Source organism: Armigeres subalbatus, chromosome 1 (assembly GCF_024139115.2).
Source record: "Armigeres subalbatus isolate Guangzhou_Male chromosome 1, GZ_Asu_2, whole genome shotgun sequence".
Lineage (NCBI taxonomy): Eukaryota > Metazoa > Arthropoda > Insecta > Diptera > Culicidae > Armigeres > Armigeres subalbatus.
Genome location: NC_085139.1, coordinates 87,888,218 through 87,904,268, shown reverse-complemented (window position 1 = coordinate 87,904,268; position 16,051 = coordinate 87,888,218).

Sequence of the window (16,051 nt, the reverse complement as noted above, 5' to 3'; positions counted from 1 at the left end):
TAGCAGCTGGAAGTGTCACTCCCAACGAAATAGCAGCTAGGCGCAGCGTCTCTTGAAGATGACTGGAGAAATATTCGATCCGCCATTGGAAGCACCGCAACCGCTGCACTAGGCACGGTGCCCTTGGATCAGATAAACGACTGGTATGATAGCAAATGTGAGCAGTTAGCAGTGGTGGAAATCTGTGAACCTTGCTCACAGAACGAGAAGTAGGCAATGCAAAATACTCGCGAACACTTGTTTTGCCTTTTCTTGCCTACCTACTACTCGCAGAGAAAACAGAAAAACGAACCCCGAAAAATGTTCGTGAAGCTTCGCGAGTCATTCGGGTTAATTTGCAAAATGTCATAAAACAACTTCGGAACATGTTTATCACGGATGTTCGAGGTGTTCGAGCAAGAACACCTTTGTTTATAGTTATTGTGTTTATCACAAGTGAAATTTATTCATTGTATTTGAAATAAACACAAATACTCGCGACCGTGATTTTTACTCCCGAACAAAATACTGCTCTGCTTTTTTACTTTGCACTGCCCGTACTCGCGAACAAAGCAAGCACCAGAAAAATGCAGGCAGTGGGTTCGCGCGAGTGTGGCATTTTTGTAGGCCCAATTACACTCTTTTCTTGCTCGTGAAGCGAGTATTTCCACCACTGGCAGTTAGTTGAGGAGAAGAATGCAGCATGGGCGAGAGGGTCCGCAAATCGTCCTCCACCTGATCGATCCACCTTGCCCGCTGTGCACATTGCCTTCTTTATTGTTCCCGTCGGATCGTTGTCGAGAACCATTTTCACCAGATTTTTTCGCGGTGTGAACGATGGATTCTCCCTACAGCTGAGGCAACTCGTGGTTCATTCGACTCCTCCACGTACCGTCTGCCATCTGCACCCCACCCTAGATGGTACGCAGCTCTTTTCTTTCGAAAACTCCAAGTACGCGTTGGTCCTCCACGAGCATCGTCCACGTCTCGTGTCCGTAGAGGACTACCGGTCTAATGAGCGTTTTGTAGATTGTCAGTTTGGTACGGCGGCGAACTCTATTCGATCGGAGCGTCTTGCGGAGTCCAAAGTACCACCTCGATTTCGTCACCACCGATGCAAATTCGAGGTGGGTGGCTCACATTGTCTTCTCTTGAACCTCTTCCTATAATGTACTTCGTCTTCGACGTGTTGATGACTAGTCCGATCCGCTTAGCTTCACTCTTCACTAGATGAGGTTAAAAAAGCTATTGAAGAGCTGATGAACAATAAGGCTGCGGGGAACGACCAGCTCTCGGCTGAACTTCTCAAATATGGCAGTGAGCAGCTTTATGAAGTTCTGCACCATATTATGTCGAAAATATGGGAAGGCGAGGAATTGCCTGCTAGCTGGTTGGACGGGCCTCATTTGCCCTCTCTTTAAGAAAGGGCACAGACTGGAGTGCGCCAATTACCGAGGAATAACCCTCCTTAATTTGGCGTACAAAATTATGTCCCGTATTCTGTTCAACAGATTGAGACCGCTTGAAGAGTCCTTCGTCGGCGAATACCAAGCAGGTTTTCGTGAGAGCCGATCAACGACGGATCAAATGCTTACCCTGAGACAAATTCTTGATAAATTCCGGATATACAACTTGCAGACACATCATCTGTTTGTTGATTTCAAGGAGGCGTACGATTCAGTGAAACGGAATGAATTATGGCAAATTAAGCTTGAACATGGTTTTCCGGCGAAACTGATACAGCTGATTCGTATAACGTTGGACGGATCGAAATCAAGTGTAAGGGTTGCGGATGAAATATCGACGTCATTTGTTAGCTTAGATGGATTAAAGCAGGGTGATGCACCCTCGAATCTACGATATAGCGCTCGAGGGTGCGATTAGGAGAGCTGGTGTGCAAAGAAGCGGTATCATTATCACAAGATCGCATATGCTCCTGGGATTTGCAGACGATATCGATATTATCGGATTGGAGTTGACTGTGAAGGTCCCTACGTTTATCCTCGCTTACTGCAACCCATGGTGGTTATGCAACCTATGTGGTTATGGTATAACAACCTCAATCTTGTGATGTGCTAACGCCAACCTCCTTAAGTTGAGCCATTCTTCGACTCTGCTAATCGCGTACGAAGCTTTCAATTCAACTTCTTCGAGAGTGTCGCCTGTGACCTGTAGCATTACATCATCCACAAAGCTTTCTATTTTCACACCAGCCCGGAGATTTTAGCGTAATACTCCATCATACATGATATTCCACAGAACCGGTGCGAGGATCGATCCCTGTGGAACACCTGCTGACACTTCAATCGATTGCTGACCAGCGTCGGTGTCGACTAACAATATCCTGTTCTGAAAATAGCTTTCAGAATCCTGCACAGGAATAAAATCCGGCCCTGGTGCCTTGTTTAGCTTAAGTTTTCTTGCCACGGCGATAAGCTCATCGTTAGTCACTAGCGGTACCACGTTCACTGACTCGTACGGTGTGGCGGGCCCGTCCGATGAGTCATGCTTCGGAAACTGCCAGCTGCTTTTCTTCCGTAAGGACACGAATCTTCGACTCGGCTTCTATCCTGGCCTCCACCGCTTGGCACACTGCCAACTCTTTCTCCTCGGTAAGTAGCCGGCTACGAAATGGTGAATTGACATCCGGGTTGGAGCGCCTAAGATAGCTCTGGTCCTCACAAGTTCCAATACTCACGCTTCCACGGGTCTTCCGACGACAATTGACCGCCAGCTAAGGGTTGCGTTCTTAGCTGATAGAGTAGCCTGGGCACTGTTGTCCTTCTGACATCAGCTAGAGTGAGAGGGTGCGTCATGTGGGGTCTGCCTAGGATGTGGTGGGGTTCGACAGTGGGCTCTGTTGAACTTCTATAAAAAGCTGGATGTGTCCCTAAGCAGACCCTATCAAAGCGACCGTGTGCAGCTCAAAGCGCACTAGCCTAGTCCTGGTGTTGGGTGAGACTTTAAACAAATTTGACCCGACTGATCGAGCGTCTGTTCACCAAGGAGGTGCGGCTCCAACAGCGTCTGTTCTGGCATCCAGCGGCTGAGTATGAAATGCTATTCCCCGGAAGCTATACCTAAGATGCCAGCCCCATCCCGGTGGATAGGAAACATTAGGCAAACAACCTACTTTTCCCGAAGTTGGGCCAACAACCTACTTTTCCCATCACATCAATTTGTTCGAGAATCCGAAAATGAAAGAATGCGGACTGATTTAGGGGCCCTCCTTAGCCGTGCGGTAAGACGCGCGGCTACAAAGCAAGACCATGCTGAGGGTGGCTGGGATCGATTCCCGGTGCGGGTCTAGGCAATTTTCGGATTGGAAATTGTCTCGACACCCCTGGGCATAAAAGTATCATCGTGTTAGCCTCATGATATACGTATGCAAAAATGGTAAATTGGCTTAGAAACTTCGCAGTTAACCCTCTAAGACCCGGGACGAACGGATTTTTTTCAAATGGCTCGCATTCAGCACCTGATCGTCGGAATTCCTCGCGGTTTCGTTTGTGCTGGATGGGAATAGCTATATTTTTGCTCTGATACATTTTCAAATAAAAATTTTTGTTCAGGTCCGAGTTATTGCTAAAAATAAGTGTGCGCGGGGGTGTTTTTTCTATAATTCAAACATCTCTTCAATATTCTGGACGTGTTCATGCCCAAAATTTATCAAATCACCCATCAAACCAACCCAAAAAGATATTTGTAAAGATTTTTAGTCGATTCCGATGTTTTCACCATTTGAGTAGGGCAGGATTGACTGAATTCAGGGGTTACAATGGTGGAGTATGGGCTAAAAATTCAATTTCAATGAAATTTGCATGAGCATGCGGCTGCACAAATTTAAAAATCAGGAGTTTTAAATATTTAGTTTTCAATTGAAATTGACTTTCTGAAATTCTTATCAGGGCCGGATTTAGGGGTCGAAATGGGGGTGACCAGGGGCCATATCACCAATTGCAATGAAACTGGGCATGCGACTGCTCAAACTTCATGAAAACACATCAGGAGCTCAAAGAATTCTGTTTGAATTTAAAATTGACCTTCTGTAATTTTGACCAGGGCCGGCTTGAGGGGTCCAAATGGAGAGAGCAAGGGCCATATCACCAAAAGCAATGGAACTGGGCATGCGACTGCTCAAACACCATGGAAACACATCAGGAGCTAAAAGAAATCTGTTTCAAATGGAAATTGATCTTCTGAAATTTCAACCAGGGCCGGATTTAGGAGTGAAAATGGGGAGGGCAGGGGCCATATCACCAATTGCAATGAAACAGGGCATGCGACTGCTCAAACTTCATGAAAACACATCAGGAGCTCAAAGAATTCTGTTTGAATTTGAAATTGACCTTCTGTAATTTTGACCAGGGCCGGCTTGAGGGGTCCAAATGGGGAGAGCAAGGGCCATATCACCAAAAGCAATGGAACTGGGCATGCGACTGCTCAAACACCATGGAAACACATCAGGAGCTCAAAGAAATCTGTTTCAAATGGAAATTGATCTTCTGAAATTTCAACCAGGGCCGGATTTAGGAGTGAAAATGGGGAGGGCAGGGCCATATCACCAATTGCAATGAAACAGGGCATGCGTCTGCTCAAACTTCATGAAAACACATCAGGAGCACAAAGAAATCTGTTTGAATTTGAATTTGACCTTCTGAATTTTTTATCAGGGCTGGATTCAGGGGTCTAAATGGGGAGAGCAAGGGCCATATCATCAATTGCAATGAAACTGGGCATGCGACTGCTCAAACTTCATGAAAACACATCAGGAGCACATAGAACTCTGTTTGAATTTGAAATTGACCTTCTGTAAGTTTGACCAGGGCCGGCTTCATGGGTCCAAATGGGAGGGCTAGGGCCATATCACCAAAAGCAATGGAACTGGGCATGCGACTGCTCAAACACCATGGAAACACATCAGGAGCTCAAAGAAATCTGTTTCAAATGTAAATTGATCTTCTGAAATTTCAACCAGGGCCGGATTTAGGAGTGAAAATGGGAAGGGCATGGGCCATATCACCAATTGCAATGAAACAGGGCATGCGACTGCTCAAACTTCATGAAAACACATCAGGTGCTCAAGGAACTCTGTTTGAATTTGAAATTGACCTTCTGAAATTTTGATCAGGGCCGGCTTGAGGGGTCCAAATGGGGAGAGCAAGGGCCATATCACCAAAAGCAATGGAACTGGGCATGCGACTGCTCAAACACCATGGAAACACATCAGGAGCTCAAAGAAATCTGTTTCAAATGGAAATTGATCTTCTGAAATTTCAACCAGGGCCGGATTTAGGAGTGAAAATGGGGAGGGCAGGGGCCATATCACCAATTGCAATGAAACAGGGCATGCGTCTGCTCAAACTTCATGAAAACACATCAGGAGCACAAAGAACTCTGTTTGAATTTGAAATTGACCTTCTGTAATTTTGACCAGGGCCGGCTTCATGGGTCCAAATGGGGAGGGCTATGGCCATATCACCAAAAGCAATGAAACTGGGCATGCGACTGCTCAAACACCATGGAAACACATCAGGAGCTCAAAGAAATCTGTTTCAAATGGAAATTGATCTTCTGAAATTTCAACCAGGGCCGGATTTAGGAGTGGAAATGGGGAGGGCAAGGGCCATATCACCAATTGCAATGAAACAGGGCATGCGACTGCTCAAACTTCATGAAAACACATCAGGAGCACAAAGAAATCTGTTTGAATTTGAATTTGACCTTCTGAATTTTTTATCAGGGCTGGATTCAGGGGTCTAAATGGGGAGAGCAAGGGCCATATCATCAATTGCAATGAAACTGGGCATGCGACTGCTCAAACTTCATGAAAACACATCAGGAGCACATAGAACTCTGTTTGAATTTGAAATTGACCTTCTGTAAGTTTGACCAGGGCCGGCTTCATGGGTCCAAATGGGGAGGGCTAGGGCCATACCACCAAAAGCAATGAAACTGGGCATGCGACTGCTCAAACACCATGGAAACACATCAGGAGCTCAAAGAAATCTGTTTCAAATGGAAATTGATCTTCTGAAATTTCAACCAGGGCCGGATTTAGGAGTGAAAATGGGGAGGGCAGGGGCCATATCACCAATTGCAATGAAACAGGGCATGCGACTGCTCAAACTTCATGAAAACACATCAGGAGCACAAAGAACTCTGTTTGAATTTGAAATTGACCCTCTGTAATTTTGACCAGGGCCGGCTTGAGGGGTCCAAATGGGGAGAGCAAGGGCCATATCACCAAAAGCAATGGAACTGGGCATGCGACTGCTCAAACACCATGGAAACACATCAGGAGCTCAAAGAAATCTGTTTCAAATGGAAATTGATCTTCTGAAATTTCAACCAGGGCCGGATTTAGGAGTGAAAATGGGGAAGGCAGGGGCCATATCACCAATTGCAATGAAACAGGGCATGCGACTGCTCAAACTTCAAATTATCTTTCCAAAATTTTGACCAGGACCGGCTTCAGGGGTCCAAATGGGGAGAGCAAAGGCCATATCACCAATAGAAATAAAACTAGGCAGTGGGCATGCGACTGCTCAAACTTCATGAAAACACATCAGGATCTCAAAGAATTCTGTTTGAATTTGAAATTGATCTTCTGAAATTTCAACCAGGGCCGGATTCAGGGGTGAAAATATGGAGAGCGGGCTGCTTAAACATCATGAAAACACATCAGGAGCTCAAAGTATTCTGATTGAACTTGAAACTACTCTAATACAAATTTCAGGAATTTCTCCTGAAAATACTCCAGGAATTCCTCCGGAAGTTCCTCCAGGAATTCCTCGGAAGTTCCTCCAGGAATTCCTCCGGAAGTTCCTCCAGGAATTCCTCCGGAAGTTCCTCCAGGAATTCCTCTGGAAGTTCCTCCAGGAATTCCTCTGGAAGTTCCTCCAGGAATTCCTCCGGAAGTTCCTCCAGGAATTCCTCCGGAAGTTCCTCCGGAAGTTCCTCCAGGAATTCCTCCGGAAGTTCCTCCAGGAATTCCTCCGGAAGTTCCTCCAGGAATTCCTCCGGAAGTTCCTCCAGGAATTCCTCCGGAAGTTCCTCCAGGAATTCCTCCGGAAGTTCCTCCAGGAATTCCTCCGGAAGTTCCTCCAGGAATTCCTCCGGAAGTTCCTCCAGGAATTCCTCCGGAAGTTCCTCCAGGAATTCCTCCGGAAGTTCCTCCAGGAATTCCTCCGGAAGTTCCTCCAGGAATTCCTCCGGAAGTTCCTCCAGGAATTCCTCCGGAAGTTACTCCAGGAATTCCTCCGGAAGTTCCTCCAGGAATTCCTCCGGAAGTTCCTCCAGGAATTCCTCCGGAAGTTCCCCCAGGAATTCCTCCGGAAGTTCCACCAGGAATTCCTCCGGAAGTTCCTCCAGGAATTCCTCCGGAAGTTCCTCCAGGAATTCCTCCGGAAGTTCCTCCAGGAATTCCTCCGGAAGTATCACCAGGAATTCCTCCGGAAGTTCCTCCAGGAATTCCTCCGGAAGTTCATCCAGGAATTCCTCCGGAAGTTCCTCCAGGAATTCCTCCGGAAGTTCCTCCAGGAATTCCTCCGGAAGTTCCTCCAGGAATTCCTCCGGAAGTTCCTCCAGGAATTCCTCCGGAAGTTCCTCCAGGAATTCCTCCGGAAGTTCCTCCAGGAATTCCTCCGGAAGTTCCTCCAGAAATTCCTCCGGAAGTTCCTCCAGGAATTCCTCCGGAAGTTCCTCCAGGAATTCCTCCGGAAGTTCCTCCAGGAATTCCTCCGGAAGTTCCTCCAGGAATTCCTCCGGAAGTTCCTCCAGGAATTCCTCCGGAAGTTCCTCCAGGAATTCCTCCGGAAGTTCCTCCAGGAATTCCTCCGGAAGTTCCTCCAGGAATTCCTACGGAAGTTCCTCCAGGAATTCCTCCGGAAGTTCCTCTAGGAATTCCTCCGGAAGTTCCTCCAGGAATTCTTCCGGAAGTTCCTCCGGAAGTTGCTCCAGGAATTCCTTCGGAAGTTCCTCCAGGAATTCCTTCGGGAGTTCCTCCAGGAATTCCTTCGTGCGTTCCACCAGGAATTCCTTCGGAAGTTCCACCAGGAATTCCTTCGGAAGTCAAAAATTCCTGGAGGATCTCTGAAAGTTCCGAAAGAATTCCTGAATTCGTGAAGTAACTTCTGCAGAAATTCCTGCATGAACTTCTGGAGGAATTCCAGGAGAAACTTCCGAAGGAATTCCTGGTGGAACTTCCTGGAGCACCTTCTGGAAAAATTCTTGAAAGAACTTCCGAAGAAATTCCTGGAGGAATTTCCGAGAGAATTCCTGAAGGAACTTCCGAAGGAATTCCTGAAGGAACTTCCGATGGAATTCCTGGAGGAACTTCCAATGGAATTCCTGGAGGAACTCCCGGAGAAATTCCTGGTGGAACTTCCGGAGGAATTTCTGGAGGAACTTCCGGAGGAATTCCTGGAGGAACTTCCGGAGGAATTCCGGGAGCAACTTCCAGAGGAATTTCTGGAGGAACTTCCGGAGAAATTCCTGGAGGAACTTCCGGAGGAACTTCTTGGAGGAACTTCCGGCGAATTCCTGGAGGAACTTTCGAAAGTATTTATGGAGGAACTTCCGGAGGAATTCCTGGAGAAACTTCCGAAGGAATTCCTGAAGGAACTTCCGGGAAATTCCTGAAGGAACTTTGAGGGAAATTCTTGTAGGAACATCTGGATGAATTCCTGGAGGAACTTCCGGAAGAATTCATGGCGGAACTTCCCGAGGGATTTATGAAGGAACTTCCGGAGGATTTCATGGAAGAACTTCCGGAGGGATTGATGGAGGAATTCCTGGAGGAACTTCCGTAGGGTTTCCTGGAAAAACTTCCGGATGAATTCCTGGAGGAACTTCCGAATGAATTCCTGGAGGAATTTCCGAAAGAATTGCTGGAGGAATTTCCGAATGAATTCCTGAAAGAACTTCCGGAGGAATTCCCGGAGGAACTTCGGCAGAAATTCTTGGAGGATTTTCCGGAGGATTTCCTGAAAGATCTTCCGGAGGAATTCCTGGAGGAACTTCCGGAGGAATTCCCGGAGGAACTTCTATAAGATTTCCTGGAGGAACTTCCGAATGAATTCCTGGAGGAATTTCCGAATGAATTCCTGGAGGGATTTCCGAAGGAATTTCTGAAGGAACTTCCGGAGGAACTTCGGCAGAAATTCTTGGAGGATTTTCCGGAGGATTTCCTGAAAGAACTTCCGGAGGAATTGCTGGAGGAACTTCCGGAGGAATTCCTGGAGGAACTTCCGGAGGAATTCCTGGAGGAACTTCCGGAGAAATTCCTGGAGGAACTTCCGGAGGAATTCTTGGAGGAACTTCCGGAGGAATTCCTGGAGGAACTTCCGGAGAAATTCCTGGAGGAACTTTTGGAGGAATTCCCGGAGGAACTTCTAGAGGAATTCCTGGAGTATTTTCCGGATAAATTCCTGAAATTTGTATCAGAGCAGTTTCAAGTTCAATCAGAATACTTTGAGCTCCTGATGTGTTTTCATGATGTTTGAGCAGCCCGCTCTCCATATTTTCACCCCTGAATCCGGCCCTGGCTGAAATTTCAGAAAGTCAATTTCAAATTCATACAGAGTTCTTTGAGATGCTGATGTGTTTTCATGAAGTTTGAGCAGTCGCATGCCCTGTTTCATTGCAATTGGTGATATGGCCCCTGCCTTCCCCATTTTCACTCCTAAATCCGGCCCTGGTTGAAATTTCAGAAGATCAATTTCCATTTGAAACAGATTTCTTTGAGCTCCTGATGTGTTTCCATGGTGTTTGAGCAGTCGCATGCCCAGTTTCATTGCTTTTGGTGATATGGCCCCTGCCCTTCCCATTTGGACCCTCAAGCCGGCCCTGGTCAAAATTACAGAAGGTCAATTTCAAATTCAAACAGAATTCTTTGAGCTCCTGATGTGTTTTCATGAAGTTTGAGCAGTCGCATGCCCAGTTTCATTGCAATTGGTGATATGGCCCCTGGTCACCCCCATTTCGACCCCTAAATCCGGCCCTGATAAGAATTTCAGAAAGTCAATTTCAATTGAAAATTAAATATTTAAAACTCCTGATTTTTAAATTTGTGCAGCCGCATGCTCATGCAAATTTCATTGTAATTGAATTTTTAGCCCATACTCTACCATTGTAACCCCTGAATGCGGCCCTGAATTCAGTCAATCCTGCCCTACTCAAATGGTGAAAACATCGGAATCGACTAAATATCTTTTTGGGTTGGTTTGATGGGTGATTTGATAAATTTTGGGCATGAACACGTCCAGAATATTGAAGAGATGTTTGAATTATAGAAAAAAACACCCCCGCGCACACTTATTTTTAGCAATAACTCGGACCTGAACAAAAATTTTTATTTGAAAATGTATCAGAGCAAAAATATAGCTATTCCCATCCAGCACAAACGAAACCGCGAGGAATTCCGACGATCAGGTGCTGAATGCGAGCCATTTGAAAAAAATCCGTTCGTCCCGGGTCTTAGAGTGCTTAATGAACACTAAGTTGCGGGGCGGCTCTGTCCCAGTGTGGGGATGTAATGACAATAAGAAGAAGAAGAAGACGGACTGATTTTACGGCGACGAGTCTTAGCGTGAAACAACGAACACGAATAGGAACATGGATTGTTTTAACCCTAGCCCAGCAGGGTTGATTGGCACAACTTGCCAATGAGGCACGCCGCATGAAGCTTGAGATCCTGAGACTGAGTGAAGTCCGTTGGCCAAACTTTGGAGAACACAGAGCGCCGTCGGGACAAGTTCTGCTATACTCTGGTTTACGAGGTGAAAACGCTCCCCGTGAAAGGATAATCGTTGCCAGATTTAGAACACGGGTCCGAAACCTCACTATTATCCAATGTTATGCGCCAACCGTTGCTGCCGATCTGCAAGACAAAGAGAACTTCTACAGTCAACTCAATGCCGTCGTAGATACTATTCCGAAGGGTGATACCAAGATCTGTTTGGGCGACTTCAATGCGAAGATCGGATCCGAGAACTTGAACCATGAGCGCATTATGGGACGCCATGGTCTCGGAGAAATGAGCGAAAATGGAGAGCTGTTCGCAGAATTTTGTGGAATAACGACATGGTGATCGGGGGATCGCTCTTCCCTCATCGACCGGTTCACAAGGTCACGTGGGTCTCCCGTGACGGCTTTTCAGAAAACCAAATCGACCACATCTGCATCAGCCGAAAATGGAAACGGAGCCTTCTTGATGTACGAAATAAACGTAGTGCCGATATCGCGTCTGATCATCACTTCCTCATCGGCGAAATACGCCTGCGTAATGCGCGGATTCGCCGGCACAAGGAGAGAGTTGAACGACTGTTCAACACACGCCGACTGGAAGATGCCACGGTGAAACGGTCCTTCGTTGAAGAACTGGAGACGCGTGCTGCAGATATTCCGGAAGGTGGCAGCGTGGAAGACCAATGGACCGCCATCAAGAATGCCTTCATCGCCACCAGCGAGAACAATCTGGGCGAACTGCGCACCCAGAGAAAATAATGGATCACCGATGAGACCTGGAGGAAGATAGAGGAGCGAAGAGAAGCAAAAGCCGCGATATAGCGATCGAAAACCAGAGGAGCCAAAGTCCTAGCCCGTCAACGATACGCGGCTCTTGAGAAGGAAGTAAAACGCTCATGTCGACGGGACAAGCAAGCGTGGGCAGACTCTCTGGCCGACGAAGGAGAGAGCGCCGCCGCAACCGGGGACATTCGCCTCCTCTACGATATCTCACGACGCTTAAGCGGGGCGAAGATGAATGCAACGATGCCTGTGAAAGACGCGAATGATCAGTTATTGACCGACCCAACTGACCAGCTGAAACGCTGGTTCGAGCAGTTCGAACAACTTTTTCAAGTGCCAGCCAGGCCATCACCACCTCGGCATGATCTGCCTAGGATCCGACGTATAACACGCGTCAATACCGAAGCTCCATCACTGCTAGAGATTCAAACAGCCATCCAAAGCATGAAATCGAATAAAGCCCCAGGGGTCGATCGCATATCAGCCGAGATGGTCAAAGCTGACCCCATGACATCCGCTCAACTACTGCATCGTTTATTTCGTAATATCTGGGACACCGCAACTTTCCCGGTCAACTGGATGCGAGGTATCTTAGTGAAGGTACCCAAAAAGGGTGACCTGACTGTATGCGATAACTGGCGAGGCATTATGTTGCTGTGTACCGTTCTCAAAGTTCTATGCAAAGTTATCCTAGCCCGGATTCAGGAGAAGATCGATGCGACTCTCCGGCGGCAGCAGGCCGTATTCCATGCCGGAAGATCCTGTGTGGACCATATTGTCACGCTCCGTATCGTTCTGGAGCAGGTCAACGAATTGCAAGAGTCCCTTTATTTGGTATTCATTGACTACGAAAAAGCTTTCGACCTTCTCAATCATGAGAATATGTGTGGCGCACTGAGACCAAGGGGGTTCCTGAGAAAATCATCGGCCTCATCGAGGCACAGTACGAGGCCTTTACGTGTAGAGTGCTGCACAATGGGGTCTTGTCCGTCCCTATCCGGGTCGTAGCTGGTGTGAGGCAAGGCTGTATTCTATCACCGTTACTGTTCCTCATCGTAATCGACGAAATTCTGGTAGGTGCGATTGACCGTGTACCAAACCGCGGGCTGTTATGGCAGCCTATAACCATGGCGCACCTAAGCGACTTCGAATTGGCTGATGAAGTTGCACGACCTTGCCGAGCGCTCCTCTTCGGCAGGTTTAGTCATCAGTTTAGTCAGCAAAACCGAATCGTTGGATGTAAACACGGTGACTCCTTCCAGTTTTACAGTAGCCGGGCAACCAGTGGAGAATGTTGAAAGCTTCCAATATCTTGGTAGCCAAATGGCGTCAGACGGCGGTACCAAGATCGACATTGGCGCACGGATCAAGAAAGCAAGGGCTGCCTTTGCGAGTTTAAGAAATATCTGGAAAAACAGGCAGATAAGTGAACGCACGAATTGTCAACCCTAACGTGAAATCTGTGCTGTTATATGCTAGCGAAACATGGTGTGTATCAGTGGAGAACACTCAACGGCTGCAGGTGTTCATCAACAGATGTCTGCGGTATATAATTCGGGCCTGGTGGCCTCACAACTGGATCTCAAACAACGAGCTCCATCGTCGTTGTCACCAGAGGCCGATAGCAACAGAAATTCGGGATCGGAAGTGGGTCTGGGTGAGCCATACTCTACGTAGGGGTGGAAACGAAATCTGTAAACAATCATTAGACTGGAACCCAGCGGGACATCGCAGCAGAGGCAGACCCAGAGGCTCATGGCGGCGAAGCCTCAATAAAGAAATAAAAGAAGTCGACCGAAATCTAACCTGACAACAGGTTAAAGCGTAGCTGGGCAACGCTCAGGATGGAGATCTTTCGAGTCGGCCCTTTGCACCACCGGAGGTGTACAGGATCCATAAGTAAGGTAAGTTGGCGGATCTTTCGTTCCGCCTCCTTACGTGCCTGCAGTAATGACTTCCACTCTTGCTTTGAATTTATAACCATGTTGCAGAGGATCAGCACGGACTTCTTAAGGCTCTTGCTGTACTTTCCGCCGCTGCCCAGAAAAGACATGATTACGTCCATTACGTCTGTAATCACCTCCTGGTCAGGGTAGCACCGTCCATCTTGATCTCGATGGGCGGCTCTTCCGACCTGCCACGCTTTTCTTTATCGTCTGCCCCTGGCGATCGGTGGGGCGACCTGTTAATGCCACTTCGTCTGGTGAAGGGATCCACCCTTTCGTCAGACGCTTCTTCCTCTCCACACAAATTTGTTTTTTTTTTGGTTTGGTCAACATTTTGGTCCCAGGAGTCGAGCCAGAAAATAGGTCCCCCATGCCAGAGCTCCCCAATAACGTGGTAAGGGAACGCTATACTGTGGGGGGGTGCACAGGTACCACACAGGCTCCGTTAGCGGCCTGCTATTTATTTCACCCCTCAGACCATGCATCCCCTTGACACCGGTCGCTTGATACCGTAGAATTAGGGGTTAGGAGTCGTCATATTATGCACTGAAGTGCTCCTGATAATATTAGGGAAGATCCATTAATTACGTAACGCAAAAATAGGACTTTTTCAACCCCCCTCCCCAATATGTCACGCTTTTTGTATGAAGCTTCTGAAAATTTTGTATGGATCATCACTCTTCACTCAACTCCCGTTCCCCTCTGAGCGTTACGTAATTTGTGGACGTTCCCTTACCAGATTTACACCGCTACATACTGCTCAAAAGTATCTTTATCCCCAGTGTTGCGGGAGGCATGGACAAGCGCGTAAAACCCGATGCTTACAGCAGGAAAAGTCATTTCGTTTGTCTTTCGTTAGCTAAAAAGCTACATATATTAATTAGTTTTAAAGTTTTGATACAAATTGAAATAGCTCACAATTTCGTTGTCACACTTCCTTGCTTAAGAATACCTCCACACTGTTGGTTCTTATTACTAGGGGTGTTCAAGTACTAATTTAAAATTTGTCAAACTAAATACATTGTGAAATGTAACACCCAGTGTAGCGGGAAAATTGAGAGAACACCATCTCTAAACATCGAACAAATTTGTCAAATAATTTGAATCTACACGCGAATAAATCACAATAACAGTAGACGAATTTTAAACACACATCACTGAACGATTTACTGCTAGGTACATACCCACGACTTGCTTTCACAACATTCTTGTTTGGTTTGTTGGATACAGGACAATAAGAACAGAAGTTTACGATTTACATCGACCTACAGTGGCCAAACACACGGTTTTCATGCTTACTGTCCAATCTATTTACATGTTCCAATCTACATGTGCTGCACAGCTCATCGTTGGTGGTTTCTACAAGCGTTGTCGAATATTTCCTAGCTTCAATCATTCCTAGCGACGTTTTTCTCCACCGACATACAGCAGATCACAATGGCTTTCTGATCTATCAATCCTCTTGCATCTCGCGGCCACTTTGATTGTCTTTCGTTAGCTAAAAAGCTAAATATATTAATTATTCTTTAAGTTTTGATACAAATTGAAATAGCTCACAATTTCGGTGTCACACTTCCTTGCTTAAGAATACCTCCACACTGTTGGTTCTTATTACTAGGGGTGTTCAAGTACTAATTTAAAATTTGTCAAACTAAATACATTGTGAAATGTAACACCCAGTGTAGCGGGAAAATTTCTGTGTATGTATATAATTTAATGAGACGCAGGACGCCTATCTAGATTGCGTCACAGGATTGAACATGGGTCCTCCAAAAGTACATTTCGCATATATTATATATTGTCGCGCTTATCTTTTTCTAGACTTTCGCGGCGGTCTTACTCTCGCAGGCTCGCCGGGTTAAAAGATAGGGAAAATTTTCCCTCTCAAAACAAAACCACGTGCTTTTCGCCAAATGACAGCAGTACTCGATTGTATTAGTGAGAGGCAATCGGAGTCACTGAGTACATGGAGAGTGTTTATCATGACAAGTGCATACGGTGGGTAAGATTTTTATTGACTCTGTCGTGTTTAGTGACTGTTGCGATTACCTGAGAAGCAGCCAGCAGGACGCCACAGTATTCTATATTTTCTCGAGATGCATAATATCTATATCTATAGATTTTGGCCCAAAAAAATGGAAAAATATTTGTAAGGCTGTATGAATTGTAATACATTTTTAAAGCGAAACTGAAAAATGCAGCGTCCCGCGAAACGTCTGGTCACATTATAATTCGCAATTGCTTCAGTGAACTGTATCTGGGATCGACAAAAGATATTTTAGTTACTAGATAAAGATTGTCGCTTCGGTTCCCTTTGTTCTGCTGTCCGAAACATGTGTGGTACATACCTGTCAAATCGTATGGATTTTCCTTCTTTGACATTTAGCTCCCCTATCCTCGCCAGCAAAAGATGTTCCGGACAGCGACGACAGCGACAATCTTTATCTAGTAACTAAAATATCTTTTGGATCGACCTCGAACATGGGCAAATCCTACATAAAACGTTTTTTTCGCGGATGATAGACACACTCTCCCAGGATTCTCGTTCCTTCCAAGCAGGTTGATTTTTTACCATAAAAATATTGCATGCAACG